The sequence below is a fragment of the Opisthocomus hoazin genome, chromosome 7 (assembly GCF_030867145.1).
Source record: "Opisthocomus hoazin isolate bOpiHoa1 chromosome 7, bOpiHoa1.hap1, whole genome shotgun sequence".
NCBI classification, from domain to species: domain Eukaryota; kingdom Metazoa; phylum Chordata; class Aves; order Opisthocomiformes; family Opisthocomidae; genus Opisthocomus; species Opisthocomus hoazin.
Genome location: NC_134420.1, coordinates 20567344 through 20586684, shown reverse-complemented (window position 1 = coordinate 20586684; position 19341 = coordinate 20567344). Strand labels below are relative to the sequence as shown.

Here is a 19341-nt window from a genome sequence, read left to right as displayed (position 1 = left end):
GGTATTTCGGTTCCCCGCTGACCTCCTCACTCTGCCTGCTCCCCTGTGGGAAATGCAAAGTGTTAATCAGAGGAGAGGGTTCATTCATGGAGAAGGGACACTGCGTTTGGCAGGCTTCTTGCCTGGCTACCGAAGGACAACTCCTCCCCTCCTGGTGCTTGCGGTTGTTTTGGAAAGGGAATGCACACTGGTGCAGTTCACGGCAAGGCTGTGGATAGTCTTAAACAGTCACTCGACTCCTCTGAGTAGGTACCTTTCAGGCTATTACATATGAAAATAATTACGTTAATTAGGGCCTGATTCTGCTCCTGAAGTCAAAAGTAAAGAAAACGTCTGCTTCAGGAGCAGCAGCAGGATTAATCCCCAAGACGCCCGTACTGATAAGCCAGCAAACAGATGAAGGATAGAGCCTTCGCAAAGCAATTGGTTTGGATAGGTTTTACTCCTCTCTTAAATGTGCCTTTGTTACAGCATAATTGCTGCCAGCCCTCGATAGGGATGAGTGGTGCTTTGGTGTGGGAGGATGATCAGTGTTCCTGAGGAGGATCAAAGAAGTGAGATCAGATTAGGGAGCAATTGGATGGATGGAGGAAAGAGAAGTGGAGATGCAGGGAGCAGAGACAGGGGAGCTGGTCGTGTATGAATGGGTGGTGGAACAGCAGCTGCTGGAGACTTGCTGCTCTGAGCAGGGATCTCCAGCGGGCAGCTGCCAGGTCTGCAGGCTGAATGAACGGGGAAAGCTGGAGCAGAGCCTGGAGTTATATCTTGGTGCATTTCTAAAGATCCTTGTTTGCACCCCCTTTGGAGACTTCCTCCCTGAACAAAGAAGTTAATATTTTAAATGAATTCCTTTAAACAGCATAGAGGATAAAGGAATAATGAAATATTTACCACGAGATGAAAGGACGATGCTGTCAAATTGCAGCTTTCACATCCCTGATTTCTGCCAAGGGAACGTGGAAACGGAGAGTGAAGGCTGGAGGATATCCTTCAAAAGGCTTAGTTAGCTTCCTTTAATCAAGCCCAGCGTTAGCAGGCGTTGATTTGAACAGCAGATCTCTCTGGTGCCCAGGAATCTGTGGGTAAAACACATTTCAAGTCAAAGCAGTGTTTTTGTCCAAGATTTTGTGAAATGGTCCAAAAGCCAAATGGATAATGCTGTCCCAATGGAAAGGATACAAACAGCGGCTAAAACACCCTTTTGCTTGGAAGCATTATGGTATTTGAGGTCAGAGGACAAAATCTATAGCCAATATTAAGAGTCTTTGTGATATACAAGCTGGTATTCTAGGAGGATATAAATTCAATTTTCTAATTCTCTACTGGTATTTTCATTTAGGAATAGGCATTTTATGAAGTGATTTGGGATTTAATGTTTTGGGTTTTTTTTTTTTTTTTTGCAGTGGATGTTATACCAATTATTCACAATTACATGTGCATACCTGGTAGAATTCAACCCCTGATTTATCTCTAACTTGTTCTTTCCTTAAAGGATTGTTAAACTAGAGAAATATGAATTCTGGGCAAAGTTGAAGTGTATACTGAATATTTCATGGGTTAAATATGATTCTTTAATTTGTATCTATGGAGACGTAGGCCATATGCATTAATATTTTGCATGAAGGAAGATGGCTTTCATCATCAACACGTGCACACACTGTCCATTAAGAAGACATTATAAGACACTTAACATTTTCTAGTAAAAGCCATATGTTATGGCTATGGATGTAAAAGAGATGGGAGTTTGATTTATGCTCTTGTAATCTAACACAGACATTGCAAAAAGACCTTAAACTCACAACAGCTAATTTATAGTAAAATAATTGATAGCACCATTAACAAGTGAATGGTATATTAAAGCAATCATTAGTAGAGTCAGGCAACAAATCGACTGTTACCTCACTTTTAATTGTGCATGCTACTTTCAATTCCCAACTGTATTTCAGTCATGCAAAAATTTAAATTCACATTGCCGTTTTGTCAAAAAAATACATCACAAACATTTGCCATCTTAATTGGATCTGAGACTTGTACTAATGGTGATTATATACCTGTCTGGTGTCTACATATGGCACCAAAACGTATGTCAAAATAACATCTCCATATAAGCATCAGTTTACATTACCATCATACTGTTACACTTGGGCAAGTAAAAGGAATGCAGTATGCGAATATTAAGATTAAATGAAAACCTGCATATCTGAATAAAGCAAGGTTGCTCTGGAGGTTCTCTAATTCAGTGAATGTTTAGGAACTGGCTACGGAAAGCTCAGCATTTACTCAAATCTAGCCATTCCTGGAGCATTTTGATGGACAGTGCTTACAAATGCAAGTACACTTGACTGTTTTGCTTCACCAGCACGTAACTCATACCAAATTATATCTGTTCTCATTGTAGATGGCCGGGGAAACTGGAAGAGCATTTGTGTGTGTCAGGCAAAAATCAGCTAACTCCGCTAATGTTGTCTGTTTCTAAACTCACTTTGATAAAGCATAAGCTCCCAGTCACTAAGCGCTTGTCATTAGGTGCAACATAGTCAACAGTTTCTTGTTAAAACAACAGTGGCTGAGTTTAAATTCTAGTTTTCTAAATATTAATGTCTTAAATAAGGTAGTTACTTCTAAAAAGATGAAATACTTTAAAAAAATGCATTGTCGTCTAAATCTGTAATAAGAAAAGGTAGCTTGTTTCAAATCATAGCTTGCCTTAGACACCTACCTTAATAACATAAACGGGTGTCGCACTTCTCCATAATTTAAAGCATCCACATCTGGATAACAAAGGCAAAGTCTGGTACCTGGGGGTCTGAAGAGACTAACAGGTAAGGCAATGGAAAAGATCAAATTTACAGAGGTACTGGGTGCAGATGCAGACAGACAGGCATGCAGGTGGATTTTCAAAAGCATCTGATCAGGCAGCTAAATATCACGGCACATCAATGGATACTGTCCAGCTAAATTGGTGAGATGTTTATTAGAACTGTCTTTTTTGTATGGTCAGGCAACTTTGTAAACTTATTTTTCATAAGTAGCCGCAAAGGGGGAAATACACGAAGAGTCACACAGAAAGCTACAGATACACTAAAGCAGCATATCTGAGAGTTCTGTTGTAATAGAGTTCCTGCCTTCTGCACTCAATAGACTTCACAGGCCCCTCAGTACACAAACGTGTGAAAAATATTTTCTTAGCATCCTCTCTCCTTTATATTGATGTCTGGTCATGCTGTTCTTATGCTAGCGCAGCTCCCAGTGACGTCCTGGGGAGCCTGGTCTGCAGGTGCCCAGCGTCTTTGCCCCCTTCCTTCTCCTCCTCCCCAGCAGGATAAGGCTGTGTTTGAGTTAGTTCACAGGCGTTAGGTTCGTCAGTGCTTGGGAACCAGGAGCTTTCAGCTGAGATTCCGCGCTACTGCTCACATTCAAGTTGGACAGTTAAGCTTCATTGGTGAAGCCTCAGGAAAGCTTTTAGTAGTCCTTACCAATAAACATTTTTACTGTTTTTGAATAAAAGCTGGTTGGGGTCCTATGTAAAGTCCTCAACAGCTTGACTTGCCACCCTGGCATATGCTATACTGCTCTGATCTGGAAGAGGAAAGGTTTATGGCAAAACCCTCACTCACTCTTCCCTCCTGTCCTCCCTTCACATCCAGCAGAAGGATCTGCTCTCCTCAGTGGGTGATTTTTGAAGGACAAGTTTCCAACACTGAGAAAGAGATGGGAAAAAGGATAGTGGGGAAGAGATGAGAAAAAGGTATTCCCCAGGGATTTCTTCCATCTTTCTTTTGTACATTCAAGAGCATTTCAACCTTCCTGTGTTCATTTAAACTGATTTTTCTCTATAGAAACCTACATCCCATCAGTATGAGAAGGCTTACGGGATCCTAGTTCCTGAATAATCATACTGTCTCGAGGCTTAGAGGCTGGGGTGGTTTCTGCTCATCCTTTACCCTGGCCCAGCAGAGCCGAGCTCAGGAACTGGGGAAATGAGAGTGGGAACAGGTATTCATCACCCTTCACAAGGGGAGCTTATTCTGCATCTGCCTGCCGCGGGACACACTTCGCACGGGAGCGCTCTGGGGACAGTGGTCTGGGGGGTCCCGACAGGGGTGAGCAGATCAAGAGAGGAAGGAGGAGAGCCGCCCCACACGCTTTCCCCTCCCCACGGGCACCCCTCTCCTCGGGGAGAGATTCCATCGAGGTTCCCTGATGGAGCTGCTCTCCCACCTGGGGCCTTTCTGCAAGTCTCCCCTGCAGAGGCACACCTGATCCTGCACTGAAGCTGCCTGCGGTAACTCTCACCATGTACTCTGACAATTAACAAGACAGCCTAATTTTAACTGCACACTGCATTACAGCTCTGGAAAAATGAGAATCTTTCCACATTAAATGAAGTTTCCCCTGCACTTGTTGTATAATGGAATTACAGATGGACATCTATTAATGACCATTCTATCATTCATTATTAATATAGTTCCTAAAATCCCATTTTATTCCTGTTTTCTCCCATCAAGGGACATGTTACTGCAAATCCTTATATAACCCATTAGTAAGCATGCTATAGTCTTCTCTGCGTCCTGCCCAAAGAGGCCTTTGCAACGTCAGCTAGAAAGTGTTCACCACTGACACTAAGTCCCATGTTTGGTCCCTACAGAGTTAGCAAAGGTGGAAGCAGGCACACTCACAAATAACTCCTGGGAATTGTCCCTCTGACTTCAGCAGTAATAAATTCTAAAACCACCACCACAAAAAAAAAAACAAAAAAAACATAGCAGCTGTGCAGAATCATGACTTCATTGCTTTGAGTTGTTCAGAAACACATAGGACGATATAATGTCTGCCCAGAACATCTTACAATCTCTTTGAAGTCACAGCCTCACAAGGAGATGAGAGGGATGATGTTACCCACCTGACAAATCTATGGCTGGCTAGTACAGACACAGCAGTTGTAATTCAAGGAAGGTTTTTTTAATCCATTTGCCTATTTCCAATTTTATTCCTATTATTCTAAAACCTTAAAAAAGAACAGCATCTGTTGCCATTTGATTTTTTTTTTTTAATCTTTCTTACTTTTAATGTTTCTAGGTTACAAAATTTACTTGATTTAGCCAAGGCTGTGATTGTATGGATCATACCATCATATGCATACACATATATATGCCTTCCTATCACTGCCACCTCCTACGATGCTGAGTGGGATTTCCATATGAGGAAGGACTTCAAAATTAAACCATCCCAAAATACTTCTAAAAATGTAACCTTGGTGCCACTGAAATTGATATGAATTTAGTGACTGTTTTCAGTATGATATTTGGTCCCTTCTCTCTTTAATCCATCCCTACGTGCCTTCACTTATTTTCTTTGCCCTTCTCCTGACATTTGCTATTTTGGTTTTGGTTAGGAAAAAAAGGCAACAAAATACTGGTATTCTCTGCTGGTATATCATGAGACAAAGGATAAAAAGATCCATGGATCAATTACAACTTTTCTATTTTAGAACTGCTCACAAAAATGTGATATATTAGACTATACCTAGGAAAACTGTTTTCCCATCTTGTTTTTCCTTCTGATGTGCCATTTAGTATTCAGTGGTATTCATCTTTCTTGTTTTTAAAAATACATGACTGATCTGTGTATATTTATGGTAGTACTTTAGTAAAGTCTATACACATTGCCTTTCTTTTAACATAAGGAGAGATGTTAGCAAATCAGCAACAGAGGGCCCAGCTTTACTGTTATTGAAGTTCAGTGCCAAAATTGCCACCAACTTCAAGGGTAAAAATGAATTTTCCTGCAGTATCATTCAGGATAACAAATTAATTGCAGCGTACTGCTTTTTTAATAGATACATTGCATTTTTTCCATTCCAAAGCAATGAAGCACAATGGATCTTAGCAATTTATTAGGAACATGCATATTTAAATATATATTTTCATAATCGTTTAAAGACATGAGCATCTTTAGCACATTGCATCAAAACATAGAGCTCTAATACTGACAAAGCTTTTCACGATCTCACTGGCATTTTTTACTACAAAGGACTATAGAATACATCCCCATTCAAATCACATGATTTCAATTAGTGTTCGACTAAATCATATCCAAGCTCTGCATTTCATAATAAAAAGGGCAAGCAGGGGTATTCAGATTGAAAAATTGTGTCCTAATTGATAATCAAGAGCGTAATTATTACTCATGCAAATACAGATGGCAAAACTGAGTTTCCATTTTGTATAGGCTTGATTTTATGAAATTTCAGTGCATTCTTGGGGGATAAGACTAATAGGACAGCCATTTTGAGATCTTTGCAATTTTATTACAACTAGCTTCTCAGTTACTATATGCTGAATTTGATCTGAGGAAAGAACACTATTAGAAGGCTGAGTTGGCTTTCTCTACTGAATATTGCATTACATAAATATGTGATTCACTCCAAACGGTACACAGGAGTGTTAGGATCAGATGAAATCAGAGAAATCCATAGAGAACCACCCCCACCCCCTGGAATATAAAGCGAATGCTGTCATTTCTAGAATAATTTTTACATCTGTCTCCTGTGCTTAGTAAGAACTCAAATTTTGCTATCTTCACTCCTACTCTTGTAGTGATCGCTTACTCCAGGAATATCCCTGTTTCCTTCAGGCTGCAAACAAGGTACTACCCAACACAGGCAAAAGGTGAAAGGACCAGACCCTAATTTATTTTTATTTCTTTCAGATATGACTTATAAGATATAATGGGGACTCTAATAAATCATGCTATAAAAATTCTGAATAAATCTCAGTCCAAGGCTTTTTGCAGTGATTGCTTATGATGTAAGACCCTTTAATGACAGTAAGTTAAAATTGCATTGTAATGGCCCTTTGTAAATGCAATAAATCTCTGATTTCAGTGCACTGCAGACAGCCAGCGATGCGTGAGCTGCACACGAGCTACCAACACAGGCACACACTTACGTAATTATGTTGATACTTCAGGGGCAGCAGTAAATCTTAGCACTGCTAGATTTACTTTGAGAAAATGTTCGGTCAAGACCATTGTGGTGTTGTGACCACATGAAACAGTTTAAAATATCCTACTGGCTTTTTACTTGAAAACCTGGGAAAGAATGTCCCTTTTAAGAAGCAGTAAGATGGGTTATTTGGTTTTAAATTATAAAGGTAAAACCTATTTCTACAGAGTCTTATAATTTCCCGGAGACAAATACAAGTTAAAACAGGCATTTTGGTCTGTACAACCAAACAAAATCCATCTTCTTTCCCGAATTTCCTGCATCATCTACTCAGCATTCACAAAAAAATTAAAAATGTGCACAGAAATACACCAACAACATAATAGCTCCTTGTCTCAACTGCAGCAGAATCCCTGCTCCTGCACACCTTTGTCCTCCAAAAAACAAATTTAAAACACCCGAATTTCCCTATTCAAATACAGAAAGATCTGGTCAGTTCAGGTTGCTTGTTATTTGACATACACCAGAAATTCAGCTGCAGATTTCACTTTGAAAATTCATTCCAATAACCCTGTTCTATTTTTCAGTTTGTATTCTTGTAGTCTTCATTATGCCGGATCAATTGACAGGTATGGATGGTGGAGGCCAGTTTTGTGATTTATCCAGTTGTTAATTAAAACCTTCAATCGAAATGCTTCTTATTTGAGAACAGCCTTCAAAAAAATTAAGAGGGAGAAACCCTTAAAAATGTTGAGTACCTACAACCTTCAGCAGAAGGGAGGTCATGTCCTGTAGCAGAAAACGATATGAACAAGGAGTTAAGCGACCATCAGTAAAATCCCACCCCGCCACATAGGGCCACTGCCACAGCTACCACTGATTTTAGCGGGCTCCAGCCAGACACCCGTGCGGAACTATTTCAGGCAAAATTTTTCAGGACAAGGACAATTGTGTAATTGCCACAACACTCAGTGCAAAAGGGCTTGCCTTCGCAGCAGCCTCTGATCTCTACTCTGAAAACAAGACAAGATGATGTCAGCCACATCGTGCTATTCCTGTTTCTTTTTTTAGCACGGATCTCCCCATTGCTTAGAGTGTGGAGTTTTGCAAGAAATCTAGTGACAGTACGTCTTAGCACTTCTTGGGAATGTGTCCCGCATACTGCAGAACTGATTTTAACTCCCAGACTTTTTCAGTAAAGCACTGTGTAAGGACAAACCAAGAACAGCCTAACCCTGCTATGATAGCTCAACCAATACTAGACTGAGTCAATTGATGGGGGTACTGGTGGTGTTTGGTTTCCTTTTTTGAGGGTGGTAGCAGATCAGCTTATATCTGAATTTTGCTTATGCAATATTGAAATTTAGTGTTCAGCTGATAGGAGTTCAGTGTCTATCCTACCAAGCAGTCCCAAAGGTCCTAGTGATTTTATTAAAAGACCTAAAGTAAATTTCAAAACTGTATAGATTACTTAAAGTGTTAGTTATGTCTAAGCAGCAGGAAATCAATAGTGCGGAAGTGCATTCACTGTTCTAAAGAAAACATCTTTTGGAGAACCTGCTCCGCTAGGAAGAGAAGCTCATTTTACCTTGTAAGTGTCAGGGACATGGACTAAAGGCAGATGAAATGTTGGAAATTCAATAGCAATTCTATGTGTCTTCAATTCCAAAGCACAAATTTATCTTCGCATATATACTACCATCAACTACACCAACTCCTAAAACCACACATTTACTGTCCTCAAAGGATATCTAGGCTAGGACAGCAGGGTTGAGCCTTTGTTTGTATTAGGTGATCTTTAACATTCATTGAGAACAGTCCACACATGTCCATAGACATATGTGCAGACCTACACGTGTGAATTTACTAGATAGCAAAAAAAAAAAAAAAAAAAAACAAAAAACCCTAAAAAATCCCCCAAAACTGAGATTTGGACAGATGACTGCAAGCAACTGAATTAATGCACCTTATAAAGCGAGTATTTGTTAGCAGATCTGACTAAAGTTATTACTTGTATACTTGTTAGCGTACAAGAGCTTGTTAGCTCTGAAGAATCCTCTCGGGGGTTTCAGCTAGCACCTGCAGCATGCCAGTAGTATGAAGGCAGGCCATATTCGTGTAGCTCAGCAGATGAACATTTGCAATGACACAAGCACACAAACAACATGTTATATGAGCTCATTAAGCCATTTTGTTTGGGTATGCTTCAGCCCTTCTCATTTTCTGTGAATTTAACTTAGTACGCCATTTTCAAAACAGGAAAACAGCTTTTCTCAGGTCACTTGCTTTGCATTTTTGCAGCTCTCCCTTACTATGTATTTATTGCAGTAGCTAGCACAATAAGGTTGTAATCTCTGTTGACACCTCTAAATGCTATTGCCATAAAGCCAGCAAGTTAACAGTAAGCATCTCTGGGAAGAATTTACACTATACTCAGATATGGTGTTTCCCAAACCAACCTGGACTGGAGCAGAAGATCACCCAAAGCTATGAATTCTTCGAAAGGTGCGGTAGGCATATGAGCTGTGCGAGCCAGTGCAAAGACAGCAGGGGTGGGCACCCACCATCTCTCCATCACTCCAGCGTCACGGAAATCTAGCAGTCAGTTCCTACATCCTCGCTTCTGAGGCCAGACTCATGAAAGGATGTAGCCACGCGAGTTCAAACTTACAACTCCCAAAACACTGACCCTGATATTAGTGCAGATGTAATTTTTTAAAATGCATATTAAAATTTCCCAGTACCTACAGAATTGTTTCTGTCTATGCCTGGAACTGCTTTAGTATTGTTGGCAACTGCCTTATATCAAAGCCTTGTTAATGCCTGTAATTTTTCTTCACTAACCGGCACAGTCCCTTAAACGTACTTGCCGAATACACACTGAATAGAAGCTGTTTTCAAAAACATGCTCAAATGAAAACAGGAGATATTAGTAGAGTGAAACAGTTCGCCGGATGCAATAATCCAGTGGCTACAGTTTTTTGCTTAGAATGTGAAATTTAAGGTTTAATATCTTCCTCCAACTGCAGGATTTCAAATTTTCATCTGTCTCTGCTCAAGAGACTTCCTGGCTTCAGACAGTTGCATAATCCAGGCAGATAGTGAAGTTGATCCAGTTTGCATGGCACAAGGAATTCACAAACCAAGATACTGGGTATGTGGCAAAGCAGCATTTCCCAATAACGTGGAACTAAGAAGCTGTTCCTATGTGGTAATTCTGGGCTACTGAATTCAGGAAGATTAACAGCAGAAAGCAGATATATATAGAGACGGTGTCAGAGCCAGCGTAACTTTAGTGTGTGACAACGCTAGTTTTTTATTTTCACTCACTAGTTCGAAGCCAGTTCCTGGTAGGAAATAACCGTATGTTGTTGTCGTCACGCGGTTGCCTCCAGGATGAACCATGTGCAGCGATTTAATGATCTCTGTGCATCCCCTATGGAGAACGAATGCACAAAACACACAAAAAAGTATGAGATGATACGCAGATGTAGATGATACACAGAAGCAGAGAGAACTTTTCCACCCCAGAGTCTGAGAAGTTCTGCCACACTGGAAAGCGAGCTCCCAAGTCAGTGTAAGGACACATCACATAATTGGTTTTGAAAAGACTTACGTTTCCCAGGGCTATCAATCTGTCACCTTTCAGTCGTGCCATGTAAATAAAAGCATTCTTAAAATGTTTGAAGGCTGCCTTTTCATCAATATTTTAACATAAACATTCTTTTAATTTAAATGGAGATTGATCACTTACGTTTTATTGCTTTTTAATATTTCAAAGTGCATTATCACTATTAAAGGAAAGCAATCTAAATTAAACTATTGCCAGGATAAATTTAACTTGGAAAAGCACTAGAACAAGTCTTTGCAAGATTAGGGCCTTTCATAGCACGTATGCTTTAGCTCTGGCATTAACAACCAACACAGAAATGATCAATAAACATTCTGGCTATTACATTCACTGCCTTCATGATACACATAACGCTAGTTCAAAATCTTAGTGGAAACTGTGAAGGGTATATTGTTAAATATCCCTCTGTACTGTAATGTAACTTATATAGGAGTCTTGCCAGGGGCTCTAATGAAGCAGAGGCAGTTTTGCAGTTTTACCATCTGTTATCAAATCTACTCCTGCTATAACAGAAATACAATTGTATTAGAATTTACAAGTGACAAATATTGAAAAAAACACTTTCATTGTTTAAATAGCTTTGCTGTGCAGTCTAAAGAATGAAATGTTTGGACAATAAATAAAACATTTTAAAAACTAATTTAATTAAAAAAAAAAGATGCAGCAGAAGAATATGATAGAGTTGTTCTACATAACTACAACACAACAAAGAGGTATAAAAAAGAAATCATGTTATGTTCCGCAGCCTTCAGATTTAGATTTTAATTCAAGTTAATACATCCTATTTTTGTATCCTGGAGAAGAAAAAAAAAAACAAATCAAAAAAAGCCCCCCATTGAAATATGAATGGCATTGAAAATTTAAAAAATGCTACACCTGTACTATCTAATATAGGACCATAGGACCAAATTGTAGAGCACTTAGGTACTGAATCCTTCTATCCCTCTTTCCATCCTAAGTAAGGACCTGCAGGGTGAAAACTCCAAAGAACACTACAGCTTAGCTTCACTTATGTGCAGTGGACTAAAAATGAATACTTAATATTTATATGAATCATTGTCAGTGTCAAGTAAGATGAAGCTTATAAAAATAGAACCAAATCAGGGAATGAGTTTTAAGATTCAGTGGGTAAATGCCTCTTTACGTATGGTATTATTTATAAATATTTTTCTAATCTGTTCTGTCATCTTGTCTCAAATTATTAGAAAGCAAGAAAGGAGAAACTACGGCAAACGTAGATGAAAGAGGAATCTTACTGGGAACTGTGGTAGGAATATGAGCAAAAGCCAGGAAGTTTGGAGCTGTGTTCCTAGGCCTCTTGTTCTCTTATGAAAATACTTTTTAAAACTTCTACAAAAAGGACAAGATATAAACAAACTATCGTTAGAATTTTAAACAAGTATTCAATATTGAAGTGCAAAATACTCAAGACAATTAGGATGAAAGTCACCTTGTAAGAAAATTCAAAGGAAGGGGCCACATCCACAAAGCTTCTGCCGTGTTCTTGCAAATAGTGTAAAGTTGTCTTTCACGTGTAGGAATCTGGCGAGGTCATCCTTATTTTCACTCTGCTAGGAGGTGGAGAACTGGGTAAAGCAGGCATCTGCTCTGTTCCCTGGATCTATGTGGTTATGGAATACTGGACAGGGGGACTATGTATCCATAGGCTTTTGTTTTGATTATTTGAGTACCATTTTTATAAGCACCAACATGAAGTACTTTTTTGTACTCTATTCATCCAAGTAGGATTTCAAAATAGATGTATGTCTGCTGAGAACACCACACACAACAGCTCTTTGATTTTATGACATTTCTTGCAAATGTAAGCTTTTCCTGCTCTTGACTTCAGCAGCAAGGTCTAACTCAGACCAGTGAGAAATTTCATCTAATCTCATTTTATCCTGATTGTCCTAAATCTATTTTAGATGTAAGGCGCATGTGTTTACAGGTGTGAGAATTGGGGTAAATTCAAGCAGAGATCCTAGACATGAATGTAAGGAGCAATAGCTGTGGTTGGGTGTTTTTTTTTTTGGCCGCAAAGATATCTGATTACATTGTTCATCCCAATAGCCAACCAGGTTTTATTTAGCAATGCCAGTCTAACAGATGTAATTTCCACTTACGGTAGGTGTGGGCACACCATTAATTCTAGTAACTGCAAAACTTACAGCAGAAATCCCTTTCTGTGGCATCCTTGCTCCTCACTTTGACAACTGTAGCAAAAGAACTGAAAAATAAAAAGATTTTTTCTATGAGGTTGTACATGACTGTCCAGATACAGCAGTAATTTGGTCTAAAGACCTTCCTACGAGAGCTGTAATGTACATAGATGGCAAAGGGCTCAGAAATACATTCAGAAAAATGCAGTAGACAATTTATGTGTGGGAACTACATTCACAAGCCCTGTACCATGTTTACTGAGAGACCAGAAGCTGTATTTTGAAAGGCATATCAGTAAAGATTTGGATACAAATGGAAAAAAATATCTTCGCATTCACTACCTGCACTGCATATGACACTGGCTTTAATCAAGAAAAATTTCAAGATGACATGAAGCTATCAAGCTGCATAATTCCTGCTAGCACTCACTGCAAGTACTCACCGCAGAGCTGCTATTAAAATGCCCACAGGCCACAAAAACACTCAAGCCAACTCACTAGCCCAAATTACAAATTCTTCTAGTTAACAAAACTCATCATAGGCTTGCAGCTTAGGGTACAATCCATTTTTTCTTCAAATACCCCTACCTTCATCAAAATGCTAAGGAATCACTGATGGTTTTGAATTTCACATTGTGCTGAGGCAGTGATTTTATTTTTTAAACGCACACCTAGAAAGAGATGCACCAAAAGTAAAGTCACCGTGCATGTCACCAGCCCCTCTTTAACATTTATTCCACAGCCTTACGTGTCTTTCAAATCCAGCTACTCGTGTTGGTTGCAAGGGAGGGAAAAAGTTGATGAATATTTTTGGGGTTGTGTTTTTGGAAACTTTGCAGATGATATTTAGGGAGCCTTCTCACAATACATAGACTTTTTGGTTAAGAAACAAGTTTTGGAGTATTGACAGTATTATATATATTCTACAATTTCAGATCTAGAGCTGGTCAAATAAACGTGGATACATTTTCTTTTTGGCAAGAAAAGATTTTTTTTCTCCTTTCTGTCCTCCTCCTCTCAAAGAAGGTTTATTCAAAGTTTCTCCCTTTCCCCCATGAGAAAAATTCCAAAGTTTTTTTTTTCTCCCAGTATTAGTTTCTTTTTCTCCCCTCATACTTACTGAATAAAAAAGTTTAAAAGTAGAATCATAGTCAGAAAGAAAGAACAAACCAGCAAAGTTTAAGAGGGAATGATCAAAAGATAAAAAGCAAAAAATTTTCTGCACAAAGTTTTGCTAAAACCTTGGATAAGGAAAAAACCTTGCCAATTTGGAGTCTGCAGGACAAATATGACAAATGTTGAATGTTTTTGAGGAAAAAAGGATCCCTTTTTTCCAAACTGCTTTTATAATTTCCATTGAGGTATTTACAAATATACATCTTCTGCTTGCAGCCCTTTAGCTTGTTTGAGGAGGGTTTTTTGTTTGTTTTTAAATCAGTTGAGAATAAAAACAGTTTTCCATGTACATAAGGAAAATACAGGCTTCCTCATCCTCTTCAAATGATTCTCAGCCTGGCTCTGTGTTTCTCTGGCCCTTTCCGGACACAAAACCACTCTTCCTTTCAGAAGGATCAACACCATCTTGTCCTTCTCATTGTTCCCCCTTCACCCAGAGGCTGTGGCCAATTCTGGGTTTTTAGCAACATTTAAATTGTTGTTGGGTAAGCACGGGATGCTGTGCAGTGGAGGAACTGCAGTCATTGTCAGACATTAGAAGGACAATCTCTTGAAGCGGAACTACAGAAAACAGTGGTTTCAGTGTAAGCAATGAGAAGGAAAATGCCTGGAGTAGGATGTAGCAACAGCAAATAGAAGGGAGGAGGCTTCAGAATTAGAAGAACAAAGCACTGTGGGGAGAGGGAAGTCCCACCCTTCAATGTTCACTAGACATTGAAGAACAAATAGTGTTGGGACCCTAAAAAGGGAATGTAGGATGACAAATCACCTCAGCAGCCTAGTAGTAGAGAAACAAGACTGTCAAGAGCTTGACATCTCAGACCCTGGCAACTTAACAGCAAATCCTTCCTTTTCCAGCAAGGTGAGAACAACCTAATTGGAATATTTCAGATGAGGTAGCAATATGCCAGTACATTCTGCATGTGCCACAAGCAAGAAAGCAGCCCTCACACGAGCCCAGGAAGAAGGGAATTTGCAGTAATTTGTGATTTTGTGGTCAAAAGAGCACGTTCTTCTGTTGCAAGCTTGCCAAAGAAGAAAAAAAGGGTTAGGCTTCACAGTGAAAAGCCTCATGTATTATCACCAGTGCTAGTACTGGAGAAGCCTTTGCTGGAAGGACATTTAAGGATTTTGGATGGCATGTTCGATGCACTCAGTTTTTTTCTGTGGTCTGTGAAGGTCAAACACCTTGACGGCTGGCACAAGAGCTTAACGGGGGGGGGGGGGGGGGGGGGGGGGGGGGCGGAGAAAAAGGAGGCCAACTTCATCTCCTTAAGAGCTCTAGGGCAGACACTTCAGCGTTCCAACCTAAGCCAAACCTGCTTCTCCTCTTAGGAGTCCTGCACAAGAATTATGGCCTTCACAACACATACAGACTCCTTTCAGCTGTGACCCAAGACTAAGTGGGATTTCAGGAGAAAACAACTGGCCTGATAAATATATAGGGCACTTGTGGAAGTGAGAGGCAGTCACAGGCTCTTGCTCTGTCAGACTAAAAGATGCCATGCTAGTTTTGGCAGCATTCCCCACAGGTATTATTCTGGAGGTGATTCTCATTGCACATCAAATCCATGTGACAATTAGAACTCCCTTTGCCCTTGTTTGATCACATTGATGAAAAAAAAAGAAGTCTAGAATAAATGGGCAATCTTTAATTGAGAATATATGCTGTCTAATGAAAAGATGTGGCTTGTTAATGTATTCTGTTCACTGATGACTCCAATATGAATATATGTTTAAGATACAGTGGCAGATACAGTGATGGAGCTGAAGAATAGATAAGGTAGCAGACATAAGATCTTGTGTAGGAAGCATAGGAGTGCACCAACTCTTGATCTGACTTCAAATGTGACCGCTGGCAAGTCATAACTTCTTGACAGTGATTTACATCTATAATCAGGACAACAGAACATTATTTATTCACCTCTTCTGGGTATTGTGGAGACTAATTAACATTTGCACAGCAATTTAGAGATAAATTGGAGATACTGTTTAAATTTCCAGTATCATGTTTTCTTTAAGCAGGTGAAGTGAGGACATCTTTTCAACACAGGAAGAACTAAAGTTGTTCTCAAAATAAATCAGAGGGATCAGAAGGCAATCTTATCTTTGCTTCTTTCTGATTATTCAGCATTCCTCAATAAGATTGACAGGAAATGAGAAAGCACAGCTTTCCTGGATCAGGGAGGTAACACTTAGGAACATTTAACACTGTATCTACAAAATCTTTCTAAACAACAGTTAAAAATTCAGAAGATTCTTTTTCCTCTTTCAGATGAAAAATTAACGCAAGACACACTCAGTCGAATGTGCGTAACAGATTACCGACAGATCTACTAAGTTACTTTTAATGAAAATAATGACATAGTTTAAAAATGGAATACCTATATCCCCAAATAGATATTTTAAAACAAAACACAAAATCAGAGCACTAGCAGACTTAATCATATGCTACATTTTAACCGGCCCCAGTTTGCAGCAACCTCATAAAGCCAGAAAATAGTCCAAGTGAATTAACCCACCGCCTCCATAATCTGTGTATTCTGAATAGAGATTTCAAATTGAAGCAGCAAGCTACACATCAGCCCTGAAGTGGCAATAGAATGAACTCTTGATTTTTATCTTGACTGTTGTCAGAAAACACGTTGCTTTCCCAGAACAGGCAGACTAAGTACGAGCCGAGAGCTGTGTCTAGCAAAGTGGGTCTCTTCCAAGAAGACCAACACCCTACAGAACAAGATGCCAGAGCAGATGCTGTATATGCTGAAGCCTGACATATGCTGAAGCTCCCCGAGCAATTGTAGAAAGGCACAAAGCATATTGGGAGCAGTCACCTTTTTCTCAGTTAGGTTGGCTTTATCTCCAGGATCATCTTCATATTATGAGACCTCTGACACAAAGGCATCAAACAGATATTGAAGATAAGCTATTTGCTTCCCGAGGAAACATTCAGCCAGAAGCGGCAGAGATACTATTACAGATCAGGATGAGAGGTAAAGAAGTCAGGACAGACACCGCAGAACGACACTTGGACCTTTTCTGTCACTGGCAATATTTTGGGACAGGGAGTAGCCTAGTTATTTTCTCCTGAAGACTCAAGGAGCAAGGCAGACGATACAAGAGTTGCACATCTGCTTTGTAGATACCAATCTCTTTGAAAACACCCTTTGACTAGGATGCAGGCCACAGAGTGTGCTGGAGATATGCGAACAAGACAAGACCCATGCGCTGGTGCCTCCTTCCACTGTAATAATCTGGTAATTCTTGCCATAGGCGACCAGAAAATGGCTATGTGTCTTTGATATTGCTCAGGGGCCATACTGTTCCTCAAAATATGCACTGCTTTTGAAGAATTAATTCTAACTCATATTTACTATGGTTTTGTTTATGGCATATGGGGATGGCCTGAAGTTTCTTGTATCCTGGTTGTCTAATTCAAGGGATCAAAAGTGTAAAATTTTACTTCCTCCCCCCCCTCCCCCCAAGTAATTCCTCAAGGTACCAGGAATTACTCATCTTCCAAATGGAAGAACAAGGGAAAGGTGCTGGAATTTTAACAAAAAACCCCTTTCTTTCCCAGTGTTTGCTGATTATAATGAATGTGAAGATAGTCAAAACTCAAAGCAAAACAAAAAAAGGTCAGAAAGCAATTATATTAGAAATATATTCCCCAGCCAACTCCTTGCTTTTCAGGCTTTAGCAATGTTGTAATTTCAATACTTATGCAAACACCATAGAATTTTCTAGGTCTGACTTTTACTTCAAAAGCAGAAGTTTCTCACCAACCAACCCCTTCATGTCCAAGCCCCAAAACATTTTTTTTTTCTCTTAAGTGGGAAAAAAAAGAAAAAGAAAAAAAGGTATGAGCTTCCTTTTAAGCCTCCTTCACACTTTCAGCCTCCTCAGATGCCACCACTGCATCACAGAAGAAACAATCAGGCACCTTCCTTCCTGCTTACTGCAGATCAAGCCAAGGGCACTTCGAATCCTCAGGAAGACACTGCCTTATAGCACGCAGTCCTTGCAGAAAGAAATCCTCTGGGGAAATCAGTTTATGGCAGGTTTCGTATTGTGCCAGGTTAACAGCATATGTATCCCTGTCCTTTTAGCACAGACTGGAAGAAACGGTGTTTGCTAAAGCTACGTAGCCAAAAAGCATATTTTAAAAATACACACTGTAATCAAATGTCTGTTTGTAACGTCTATGACTTGGCAGATTGACTTGCACATCAGGCACATATTTTGATGGTAATTTTGAGCCCTAGCGCAGCAGAGCAGTCTTCTGGTGTCTAACCTTTTCAAAAGGCAAAGGAGTGCATAAATTATGTTTAAAAAGAGGTAGGTATTTTCTACCCACAGTGTAGAGTCACTGTAGGTGGATTATTATCCAGGAATACCAAAGAGGTAGGAAGTCTGATTTAACCGGTTCTTTGTAGCCTCCCTGCCTGCTATTGTTTTTACTGCTGACAGTCTGAAATTATCCATATGATAGGATTTTTCAGGTAGTTCAGCAGCACAGCAGCTGCATTTCAGACAGTCAACAGCAGTTAAAGCCCTAAAGCAAGGATTTTATTCTGAAATTATACCAGGTAAACCCTGCAGGGGCATCCAGTTGCCTCTGCTGATGTTGGCAACTATGAGGTTGTACCAGTTTATTCCCATCAAGATTTCCCTCACCAGAGCCTGCACTACAAATGCCACATATTAGCAGAACAGGATGAACTCTAAACCATCTTACAGATGGCCAGCAGGATTTTGAGGCCAATTTCTTCAGCAGTATCTTTACTACTGGGAAAATAACAAGCAATAGCTTTGACACTGCAAACTGAGATGTTTGTACGTCAGGATGTGAGCATGACCTTTAGCTAATACAAATAGGCATAGAGATGTTCAGCTGAACAGAGCTACCTGCACTTATTCCCGTTGGGAAACTGGCCTTCTACATGGAGCTCAAAGAAAATATTGTGAATTGTGATAAAGAAAAAGAATCAGCATCAGGGCTGAGTATCCCTAAATTCCAGTGATTTGCCTACAAGTTGCCAATAGTGAGCATCTTCAGAAACAGGATCTACAAGAATAGCCAAAAAAGAGGAGGATTTATAAATGTTTAAGAGGAGTTTTAGATTGTCTTAGGTATCACTGCTCAAACTTCTATTTTTAGTATTCATGCAGAAAGGGTAATATTTTTCTTGTCCATAACATCTCTTTTTCCAGAAATTCAAGATACTTCACAAAAATTACTTAATCCTTTCAGTACCTCTAGCTACATATGCAAAAATTCTTCCAATTTTCTCATGAAATGCGCAAACCAAGGCACAGAAAGATCCCACTTTTTTCTTGAAAGAAATCATTAACAGAAACATGACAAGAATCCTGCCTCCCACTGCTTAAAAAAAAAAAAGCCAGATTTCAACAGACTCACCACTGTA

At 39.5% G+C, this 19341-nt stretch overlaps 1 protein-coding gene across 7 annotated transcripts in view; it reads left to right on the top strand.

Moving 5' to 3' along the window:
* KCNC1 (potassium voltage-gated channel subfamily C member 1) overlaps window positions 1–19341 on the top strand; it is a 126855-nt gene that overhangs the window by 1598 nt on the left and 105916 nt on the right. The window lies entirely within an intron of this gene.